Raw genomic sequence first — 12,551 nt, forward strand, 5'->3', positions numbered from 1 at the left:
ATAAGCTCCACTGTTTTATCATCTGAAAATCCTAATTTGAGTACTCTCTTAACTTTTATATTTGGAAATTCACCAGTAAAGCTTGTGTACCTTTCCTTCTCTCCCCCATTCTTCATAACTGCCTCCTGCTAAAAAGAGGTGATCAGTGTGAAAAAAGGCTGTTGAGGCAGATAAGGTCCTCCTTTACAACCTTTTTGTGGACAGAACAAATGGATCTGTCTCTGTAAGGGAGGATTTCCATACCACTTCTGTGCTTTCCTTTGGTGAATCAAGATCCTAAAGGGAGGCCAAGTGTAGTGTCTCACACCTATGATCCCAGCACTGTGGGAGTCCAAGGCCAGCAGATCACTTGAGGCCAGGAGTTCAAGACCAGCTTGGCCAACATGGCAAAACCTGTCTCTACTAAAAATAAAATAAATAAATAAATAAATTAGCCAGGCATGGTGGCGCATGCCTGTAGTCCCAGCTACTTGGGAGGTTGAGGGACAAGAATCATGTGAGCCTGGGAGGTGGTGGTTGCAGTGAGCCAAGATTGTGCTATTGCAGTCCAACCTGGGTGACAGAGGGAAACTCTATCTTAAAAAAAAAAAAAAAAATTCCTAAAGGGGGCAGGAGTAATCACACTCCAGCCATCTTCCATTCTGAAAGAATGGAACTGCCTGTTTTGTAAGAACAACAACAATAAATTATTTCTAACATGAAATTTTGAAAAAGAAAGATTTAGATTTAGGCTTCCTTTTGAGGAATGGAGAAGGTGCAGAATGAAATCAGTTCACTGATTAAAGGTCACAGTGTACTTTCTTTCTTTCTTTTTTTTTTTTTTTCCTTAAGACAGAGTCTTGCTCTGTTGCCCAGGCTGGAGTACAGTGGCGTGATCTCGGCTCACTGCAAGCTCCACCTCCCAGGTTCACACCATTCTCCTGCCTCAGCCTCCCGAGTAGCTGGGACTACAGGTGCCCACCACGCCCAGCTACTTTTTTGTATTTTTTTTTAGTAGAGACGGGGTTTCATAAAAATGTTAGCCAGGCTGGTCTCGATCTGACCTCATGATCTGCCCACCTAGGCCTCCCAAAGTGCTGAGATTACAGGTGAGTGTACTTTATTTACTTGCTGTCATTGGGCAATTGTACAGTTTCTTCATGGAAGAAACCCATGTCAAGGACATTGGCCCTAGTTCCAGAAGGAGAAAGTCAGGAAGCTTCCATCCAAAGGAGAACCAGGGAGTCCTCTGCTACCCTCAGGAGAGCTAAAGGGCTGAAGAACCCAAAAGATAATCAACTGCTCTGCATATTCTTATGAACAGAAAATATGGAGAGCAGAATACTTTAGGGAGTGGTAAGTTCCAGGCAAATGAAAAATGTAATAATCATCAATAAAGACTAATCAGTTCATTCGACAAATATTTATTGATTACTAAATAAGTGCCAGCCACTGTGCTAGGTATGGCAATACAATGGCAACAAAACTAGACAGAATGGAAACTTATTAATTACTTAACAGCATATTTAATAGCACCAATAAATATCAAATATCTGCCATAAATGCAGTGAAATAAATACCATATGGGAAGCACAGTAGTCAAGAGCATGAATTCTGGAGTCATACTGTCTAGGTCTGAATCCTAGCTCCACCACTTACCACATTATCTTGGGCAAATCTCTTAATTTCTCTGTGCTACAGTTCCTCTTCTGTAAAATGGGGATAATAATATAAGTCCTACCACATAAGGTTGCTGTAAGGATTAAATTAGGTAATATTTATAAAGCATTTAGGACAGTATCTGCCACATGATAAACACTGGTAAATGTGTAAAAACTAATCTATAAGAGCTTGACACTTTCAATCAGAAAGATAATTAAGAACATTTATAAATGTGTGTTATTTCAAAAGCCAAACACTTTACCAAGGAAAAAGAATTGAAACCAGTTTTCCTGTTATAAATCACTATAGGTAGGCTAGGACTACATATTGCAGATAGAGTTACTGCTTCTGTCATTTTGAGCAGTAAGCAATTAATACTGGTTTACCCAAGATTTTGGCCTATTGCCCTGAATTTACAAAACAACAGTGCTAAACCCAATAATTTGGCAGGTAACACTATTTTGAATATTCAGAATCTTCAGGCCTATTCTGGTTGGAAATTTTACGGTACATAAATACTGGCCAGTTCTAACATCTTGCTTGTCTACCCTCTCCTTTCTGTTTTCTTTTCTTTTTTTTTTTTTTTTGTTTTTTGAGACAGTCTAGCTCTGTTGCCTAAGCTGGAGTGGAGTGGCACGAGCTCAGCTCACTGCAACCTCCGCCTCCCGGTTCAAGTGATTCTTTTTTTTTTTTTTTTTTTTTTTTTTTTTTTTTTTGAGATGGAGTCTTGCTGTGTTGCCCAGGCTGGAGTGCAGTGGCCGGATCTCAGCTCATTGCAAGCTCCGCCTCCCGGGTTTTTACGCCATTCTCCTGCCTCAGCCTCCCGAGTAGCTGGATTACAGGCACACACCACCATGCCCAGCATTTTTGTGTTTTTAGTAGAGACGGGGTTTCACCATATTGGCCAGGCCGGTCTTGAACTCCTGACCTCAAATGGTCCACTTGCCTTGGCCTCCCAAAGTTCTGGGATTACAAGCATGAGCCACCATGCCGGGCCTCTCCTTTCTATTTTCTATCACTTCGTAGTTCAGCCTTTCATCATTTTAAGTGTTGACTATTACAGCCATCTTTTAAGTGGTCTTTCTGTCTGCACTCTGTTATCATTATCCTAATGTTAAAGTCCTGACTTGAAGTTCTTGTTTTCTGCCTCCTTCAGATTTTCATACTTACTGTACTATCATAGAACTTGTCTAGTCTCAATGCCAAGCCTTTCATTAAGTCCTTTTTCCTGCTTACAAAACTGTCCCCTGCATCTCTACCTAATTAACCTGTGTTCATCTCTTGAGTTTAGTGCAAGTCCTTCTCCATGAAGCCCTTTCCAACAATTCTGCCCTGCCCCCCTTTATCTCTCCTTCCTGAATTCCTGTAATGTTTGGGTTCTACAGTTTTTGTTTGTTTGAGACAGAGTTTCTCTTTGTCACCCAGACTAGAGTGAAGTGGTGTGCTGGCTCATTGCAACTTGAGGCTCATTGCTTGAGCCTCCTGGGCTCAAGTGATCCTCCCACCTTAGCCTCCCAAGTAGCTGGGGCTAAAGGCACATGCAACCACACCCAGCTAATTTTTGTACTTTTTCTGGACTTGACATATAAATAGAATCATATAAAATGTGGCCTTTTGTTACTGGCTTCCTTCACTTATGTTTTCAAGGTCCATCCTTATTGTAGCATGTATCCTTTTTATGGCAGAATACTATTCCAGTGTTTGGATATACCACAATTTGTTTATCTCTTCATCAGGTGATAGGCATTTGAATTGTTTCCATTTTTTGGGTATTATGAATAATGTTGTGGTAAACATATGTGTACAAGTTTTTGTGTGGACATATAATTTTAATTATCTTGGGTCTCTGCCATTCATTTAACATCTTATGTATACCCTGCCTTGACATGCTTTTCTGTTTTACATCTGTATTGTGTGATTCCGCTAGATTGTCTGCCTAGCATAGTGCCTACAGAGTTCTCTCTGTCCTAGAGAGTTTGCAAGACTGTCCCATTATTGTATTTCTCCTTTCCCTTTCCTTTACCTTCCACACACTCCTGCAAATACCATCTTCACCACCAACACCACAAAACAACAATAAAAAGTATCAACAATTATTGAGAGGTAACTAAATAATACTAGGTAGTAATTCAAAAGATTGGAGTAAATCTATATGTATTGACATGGGAAGATGACCAATACATAGTGTAAAAAGAAAAAGGTAACTTGCAGAGCAATACATTTAGTAGGATCTCATTAAAAATATATATATAGAGAGAGATGTGTGTATATACATAAATATTTGTATATAAAATCCTTGAAATGGAAGGGACCCAAAGGATATACACCAATCTATTTAGAGTGGTTTCCTTAGGAAAAGAAGGAGTGGAAGGCACAGGAAAGGAAACTTTAAATTTTTTCTGTATATATTTTTGCTTTTGAATCTTTTACAGTGAAAATGTATTTTTATATTACTTTGGGTAATTCTTAAAATTAATAAAAAGAAAAAAGTATAATCACAAATGGAAAATAACTAAGAGAAACTAAAAAGAAAGGACAGAAAAGGAAAAAAAGAAAAAGAACTCCAGGAAGGAAGAGGGCATAGATATTGTGGCATGTAGAGAGGAAAGTTAATCGGAATCTTAGTAACAGAATGCTTTACAAAAGAGCATTTAAATAAGCACAAAAGTAGACATTTAGGTTGCACAACTCTGTGAACATACTAAAAACCACTAATTTTTACACTTTCAATAGGTGAATTGTATGGTTTATAAATTTTATCTCATAAAGTTGCTTAGAAAAGACAGATCAAAAGTTCCCAGTGGCCGGGTGCGGTGGCTCACACCTGTAATCCCAGCACTTTGGGAAGACAAGGTGGGTAGATCACTTGAGGTCAGGAGTTCATGACCAGACTAGCCAACATGGTGAAACCCTGTCTCTAGTAAAAATACAAAAATTAGCCAGGCGTGGTGGCAGGCGCTTGTAATCCCAGCTTCTTGGGAGGCTGAGGCAGCAGAATCGCTTGAACCCAGGAGGCAGAGGTTGCAGTGAGCTGTGATCATGTCACTGCATAAACAAATAACTTTTTAGTATGTGTGTCCCATCTGGTATTTGGAATATACTTATCTTGTATCTGAATGTTTTATTTGCTAAATCTGGCAGCCCTAAACAGAAGGGGTTAAGGTTTGAATCTTTTAGATTTAAATTGCTTTTTTAGCATCACCAAGGCATTTTGTTTCTGATGGCTTTTCATATAACTCCCAAACCTTTGTCTCCTATCCCAGGAAAGGTTTTATGATTGAGAAGCACTGAAAGTAATGTCTAGCAGTTCAATCAAACAAGACTGACTTTACCTTTACTGCATTGATGAGAAATCATTGGTCCCAGATTCCAAATGTGGTCAGAGTAGAAAAGCACAACTCCCAATTTCCATCCGCCTGGATGTTCCTGTCAGCTTCTGCCCTACAGAAAGGGAGAAGCCAAAGGTCTGTAAGGGGAGTAGGGAATAAGGCCTTTGGTTTTTGAGCATGTCCTAAATTGTGCCAGCCAAACCAGCCTTCTATGGACCCTAGTTAATAAATTGGAAATTTTTTTTGCTTTTATGGTTATTTTGATTTTCTTTAGGCTCTGATCTTTTGAACAATTTTAGACTTGTTTTTGCTTAACTCAGAAGAATTAATGAAGCTGTAGGGGATGGTCAGACTTAGAGGTGCAGGAGATCAGTAGCAGCTCAGGAGCTGGACTTTTCATGACACTCCAGACTTGAGTGAACTTCCTCTCAAAGCTCTTCTTAACACTGCACTCTGCACACCCTCTTCAGCCATGCTGAATATCCTCTGGTTTGCTGACCTTTGCATAGAAGTATCAACAAACCATTAGCCTTAGCTGAGGCTCCTCTTTGAGTCCAGCTGTTTTGTGATTATATAGATCTTCCCATAAGAAGGAGGTGATTGTCCTCTATTGGAGGAATTTGGACAGCAATCTGACCCCAATTTAGCAGAACATGTTTCTAAGCATTTTTCACTTGTGTGCTTGTTCATTCAATAAATCTTTATTAAATCCAGAGCCTAATGCTGAGCCAAGCAGTAGGCTACAGAAATTTAAAGAAAAGAAAAAATATGGTCTGTACATTTTTTTAAAAAATTGACTTGAAATTGTATATATTTATTGTGTACAACATGATGTTTTGAAATATATGCATACCTTCTACAATGGTTATATTAAGCTAATTAACATATGCAGTACCTCACATAGTATCTCTGCAGGGAAGGCTTATGACCTGGGGCAATTTTTAGTTCTGAGCACGATGGCCTGGACCTTAGCTTGCTGCTGCTAGTGGATTACTAGGAGTGTCAGATCTGTTTTGTCATGTTAATGGGAGCTGGGTGGGGCTTACTGCCACCTGCTACTCCTCACTCCTTGTGCAAACTCTTCTGTACAGTAGAAACAGCTATGCTTCTCCTTGGTATAATATCCCAGTGGCCCGAGAGCTGCCCCTCGAGCTCCACAGGGGCTGCTGCTTGCCCTACATGTGGAGAGCCAGAGCACAGACCTGCCTTATTCAGCCTCCACCTGGCTTTGCCCCTCCACCCGCCCTGGTAGCTTAACACAAAGGACAGAAACTTTTGGGAGCTTTATGGCCCTACCCATTGCCTGAGAAACCAGAATACCCTCCCTTGAGAATATAAGGCAAGCACAAATCCCACCACTGCTACCACAGCTGGTGCTCTTTTCCAAGTGCCACCTCGTGGCTAGAGGCCAACATAGTCCATTACAGCACCTCCAGGTAGAGTAACACTACCCAGGAAGGAGGAAACTTGTGCCTGATCTCAGCTATCACCATTGTCTGCACCACCCTGGCCGACCAGGAGGTCCTGAGTCTGTTTATGTGACCGGGTCATTACTTACTACCACTGGCATTTGAGAAAACCAACACACTAAGGCTATCTATAACCAAGGACTCTCATAGAGTCTATGTCACTTCCCTGCAACGCCCATCAGAGCCAGTGCTAGTACCTGCTTCTGGGAAACTTGAGGACAGGTCACATAACTAGATCCCTTGCAGACATTCCCTAGTACCTGCCTGGAGTGTGGCAGCCCCGCTAGGTGGCTAGATCCAGAAGAGCAACAGAATTCACAGTAGTCTGGCTCTCAGGGACTCCTACTTCTAGGGGAAAGGGGAGTATACTACGTCAAGGGAATATCCCATGGGACAAAAGACTCTGGATGGCAGGCCCTGAGTCCCAGATCTTTCTGCTGGTGGAAGTTTCTTTCAGCAGAGGCACAGTTGCAGTCCTGGGCTTAGCAGGGAAAGTCTGCAGCTCTACTCCAACATCCAGGCACCAAGCCTGCTGCTGGTGAAGAGTCTGAGAGAAGGGAACTTCTTTTCCCCCTCATCCACCATTGCAGACGCAGCTGGGGCTTCTCCCGTGGGAGCTTGGTGTGAGTGCATCTATGCATAGCCTTTCTGGAACACTTCAGGGTGACTGTATCTCCATAGGAGGAGCACTCTCCAGGTTCAGGCTTGCACAAGAGGTAGAGTCACGATTCTTTCTTACTTGGAACATCAACATTCCTGCAGATGAAAAAAGGTACCTTTCTGATCTGAACAGCTAGAACATGGTCAGGAGTGTGTCTGGGAGGTAGATAGCTTTCCTGCTGGCCTGGCAGGGGAGCTGAGGTGGCTCCCACCCTTCCCCCTGATAAAACCTCAGTGTTTCTCAGTGAGAGCTCCCCCAGCCACCTCTGACAAAGTTAGGACCTCTGCCCACCATTGGGTACTGCATTTACCCACCTGCTTCAGCCACAACTGGTTTCTACACAGGGATACCTCCTCTGCTGGCCTGAAGCCCAGACTGTTCAACCCAGTAAATAAAATACTAGGGAAAAATAAGTAAACAAAAAGGTGTATACCACAGGGGAATGAAATAAGTAAGTTTCAAAAAGACTCTGCCGTTCCAACCCCGTGTGAGACAGTAAACTTGCTCATACACCGTGCACATTGTTACTACAAACTAGCATCTGAGAAGGCCATCATACAAAGACTCCCGATAACCAAGGAGCTTACATAGAATCTTCACCCCTGAAAGCACCAAGAGCCAAATTAGACTACAGTAAACATTAAAGTCAGATCCTTAAGGGGGTAAAAAGAAATTTTTTAAAAACACAATAAAATAAAAATAAATTCTATAGTAACTAGAAGAAATGGTCTACCCAAAAGAGAAGGAACCAGAAAAATAATTCTGGTAATATGGCAAAACAGGGTTCTGTAGCACCCCCGAAAGATTAGCTCTCCAGCGATGGATCCAAACAAAGGTGAAATCATTTTTTTTTTTTTTTTTTTTTTTTGTGATGAGATCTCCCTCTGTCACCCAAGCTAGAGTGCAGTGGCACGATCCTGGCTCACTGCAACCTCCACCTCCTGGGTTCAAGTGATTCTTCTGCCTCAGCCTCCCCAAGTAGCTGGGACTACAGGTGTGTGCCACCACGCCCAGCTATTTTTTGTGTGTATTTTTAGTAGAGATGAGGTTTCACCATGTTGGCCAGACTGATCTCGAACTCTTGACCTCAGGTGATCCACCCACCTCGGCCTCCCAAAGTGCTGGGATTACAGGCATGAGCCACCACACCCAGCCAAAATGAAATCTTTGAAATACCAGATAAAGAATTCAAATGGTTGATTATTAAGCTTTGGTTATTTTCTTGAGTTCAAGGAGATACCAGAGAAAGGTGAAAGCCAACACAAAGAAATTTAAAAAAAAAAAAAAAATTCAGAATATGAATGAAAATTTTTCTAAAGAGATAGAGATCTTGAAGAATAGCTAATCAGAACTTTCAGAAATGAAAGACATATTTAGGGAATTACAAAATGCAGTGGAAAGATTTAAAAATAGACTAGAACAACTAGAAGAAAGAATTTCAGAGCTTGAAGACAAGGCTTTCAAATTAACCCAATCAGAAAAAAAAAAAGAATAAAAATAAATGAACAAAGTCTCCAAAAATATGGAATTACGTAAAATGGCCAAACCTAAGAATAATTGATGTTCCTGAAGGAGAAGAAAAAGTAAAAAGTTTGGAAAACTTATTTGAAGGAATAAATGAGGAAAACTTCTCTGACCTTGCTAGAGATTTAGATATCCAAATACAGGAAGCATAAAAAAATACTGGGAGCTTTCTTGCAAAAAGACATCACCAAGCATATAGTAATCAGGCTATCTAAAGTCAATGTGAAGGAAAGAATTCTAAGAGCAGTGAGACAAAACCATCAGTTAACCTGTAAAGGAAAACCCATCAGACTAACAGAAGACTTCTCAGCAGAAACCTTATAAGCCAGAAGGGATTAGGGTCCTATCTTTAGCCTCCTTAAACAGAATAACTGTCAGCCAAGGATTTTGTATCTAGCAAAATTAAGTTTCATAAATGAAGGAAAAATAAAGTCATTTTCAGACAAATGCTGAGGGAATTTGTCACTACCATACCAATCCTACAAGAAATGCTAAAAGAAGTTCTAAATCTTGAAACAAAGCTCGATAGGCAGCAAAATAGAACCTCTTGAAAGCATAAAACTCACAAGGCCTATGAAACAATAACACAATGAAAAATACAAAGTATCTAGGTAACAACATGATAGATGGAACAGTACCTCACATCTCAATATTAATGTTAACTATAAATTGCTTAAATGCTCCACTTAAATGATACAGATTGGCAGAATGGATTTAAAAAATCACAAACCAAATATCTACTGTCTGCAAGAGATTCACCTAACATGTAAGGATTTATATAAACTCAAGGTAAAGGGGTAGAAAAAGATACTCCATGCAAATGGAAATCAAAAGCAAGCAGGAGTGGCTATTCTTATCTAAAATAAAATAGACCTTAAAGCAACAACAGTGAAAAAAAGACAAGGTCATTATACAATGATATAAGGCTCAATTACAAGAAGGTATTACAATCCTAAATTTATATGCACCTAACACTGGAGCTCCCAGATTCATAAAACAGTTACCACTAGACTTACTAAATGAGATGGATAGCAACATCATAATAGTGGGGAACTTCAGTATTCCACTGACAGTACTAGAGAGGTCATCAAGACAAAGTCAACAACAACAACAACAAAATGGACTTTAAATGGCACTCTGGAACAAATGGACCTAACAGATATTTATAAAATGTTCTACCCAAGATATGCACAATATGCATTCTTCTCATCAATATATTTAACATTCTCCAAGATAGACCATATGATAGGCCACAAAACAAGTCTTAATAAATTTATAAACATCAAAATTAGATCAAGTATTTTCTCAGACCACAGTGGAATAAAAGTAGAAATTAACTGCAAAAGAAATGCTCAAAACTATACAAATACATGGAAATTAAACAATCTCCTCCTGAATTGTTTTTGGGTTAACAATGAACTCAAGATGGAAATTTAAAAATTCTTTTAAATGAATGACAATAGTGACACAGATCATTAAAACCTCTGAGATACGGCAAAAAAAGTGCTAATGGGAAAGTTTATAGTGCTAAATACCTGCATCAAAAAGTTGGAAAGATCACAAGTTGACAATCTAATATCACACCTCAGGGAACTGGAGAAACAAGAACAAACTAAACCCAAAGCTAGCATAAGAAAAGAAATAATAAAGATCAGAGCAGAACTCAATGAAATTGAAACAAAAAAATGCAAAAGATAAATGAAACAAAAAGCTGGTTCTCTGAAAAGATAAACAAAATTGATGGACTATTAGCTAGATCAACCAAGAAAAGAGAGAAAATTCAAATAAATTCAATTAGAAATAAAACTGGAGATATTACAGTTGACACACAGAAATATAAAAGATCATTTGAGACTACCAACAACACCTCTATGCACACAAACTAGAAAATCTGGAGGAAATGGATAAATTCCTGGAAACATACAGCTCTCCTAGATTAAGTCAGGAGGAAATAGGTCCCCTGAACAGACTAATAACAAGCAGTGAGATTGAATGGGTAATTTAAAAAAATTGCTAGCAATAAAAAAGCCCAGGGCCAGATGGATTCTAATGTGAATTCTACCAGACATTAAGAGAAGAATTGGTACCAATTCTACTGAAATATTTCAAAAGACTGAGAAAGAGGTAATCCTCCCTAAAACATTCTATGAAGCCAGTATCACCCTGAAACCAAAACCAGGAAAGGACATTTAAAAAAGAAAAACAAAACTACAGACCAATATCCCTGATAAACATAGATGCAAAAATCCTCAACAAAATACTAGCTAACCAAATCGAACAGCACATCAGAAAGATCAAGTGGGCTGTTCAAACCTGCCATAATCAAGTGGGTTTCATCCCAGGGATTCAGGGATGGTTTAACATATGGAAGTCAATAATTGTGACACATCACGTAAACAGAATTAAAAACATATGATTGGCCGGGCACAGTGGCTCACTCCTGTAATATAGCACTTTGGGAGGCTGAGGCTAGTGGATCACAAGGTCAGGAGTTCAAGGCTAGCCTGACCAACATTGTGAAATCCTGTCTCTACTAAAAATACAAAAATTAGCCAGGCATGGTGGCATGCATCTGTAGTCCCAGCTACTCAGAAGGCTGAGGCAGGAGAATCACTTGAACCTGGGAGACGGAGGTTGTGGTGAGCCACGATCGTGCCACTGCACTCCAGCCTGGGCAACAGAGCAAGACTCCGTCTCAAAAAAAAAAGAAAAAAAAAAGTATGATCATCTCAATAGATGCAGAAAAAGCATTTGATAAAATCCAGCATCGCTTTGTGATAAAGACTGTCAATAAACTAGGTATAGAAGGGGACTTGCCTCAAAATAATAAAACCTATATATAACAAACCCACAGTCAACATCCTGCTGAATGGGAAAAGTTGAAAGTATTCCCCCTGAGAACTCGAACAAGACAAGGATGCCCACTTTCACCATTTCTATTCAACGTAGTCCATTAGGAAGTCCTAGCCAGAGCAATCAGGCAAGAGAAAGAAATAACGGGCATCTCAGTTGGAAAGAGGAAATCAAACTGTCTCTGTTCACTGGAGATATGGTCATATACCTAAAAGACCCTAAAGACTGCTCCAGAAGACTCCTAGATTTAATAAGCAAATTTTGAAAAGTCTCAAGTTACAAAATCAATGTACACAAATCAGTAGCACTACTATACACCAACAAACACCAAGCTAAGACTCGCATCGGGAACACTCAATCTCTTTTAAAACAGCTGCAAAAAATATAAAATACCTAGGAATATATTTAACTAAGGAGGTGAACGATCTCTACAAGGAGAACTATAAAACAATGCTGAAAGAAATTATAGATGATAGAAACAAATGGAAACACATCCCATGCTCATGGATTAGAAGAATCAATACTGTGAAAATGACCACAGTGCCCAAAGCAATCTACAGATTCAATGCAAGTCCTATCAAAATGCCAGCATAATTTTTCACAAAATTAGGAAAAACAATTCTACATATGGAACCAAAAAAGACCCTGAATAGCCAAAGCAGTCTATAAGTAAAAAGAACAAACCTGGAGGCATCACATTACCAGACTTCAAATTATCCTACAAGGCTATAGTTACCAAAACAGCATAGTACTGGTATAAAAGTAGAAACACAGACCAATGGAATGCAATAGAGAACACAGAAATAAAGCCAAGTACTTACAACCAACGGATCTTTGACAAAGCATACAAAAACATGAACTGTGGAAAGGACACCCTATTTCATAAATGGTGCTGGGAAAACTGGTTAGCCATGTGTAGAAGAGTGAAGCTAGATCCCAATCTCTCACCATATACAAAAGTCAACTCAAAATGGATCAAGACTTAAATCCAACACCTGAAACCATAAAAATTCTAGAAGATAACCTTGGAAAAACTCTCTTGAACATTGGCCTTGGCAAAGAATTCATGACTAA

At 39.5% G+C, this 12,551-nt stretch overlaps 1 protein-coding gene across 4 annotated transcripts in view; it reads left to right on the forward strand.

Annotated features, from left to right (window-relative positions):
* Positions 1-12,551, forward strand: part of LOC105485722 (phospholipid-transporting ATPase FetA-like) — a 111,236-nt gene that overhangs the window by 11,287 nt on the left and 87,398 nt on the right. The gene's annotated exons all lie outside the window — the stretch shown is intronic.

Source organism: Macaca nemestrina, chromosome 14 (genome assembly GCF_043159975.1).
Source record: "Macaca nemestrina isolate mMacNem1 chromosome 14, mMacNem.hap1, whole genome shotgun sequence".
Taxonomy (NCBI): Eukaryota; Metazoa; Chordata; class Mammalia; order Primates; family Cercopithecidae; genus Macaca; species Macaca nemestrina.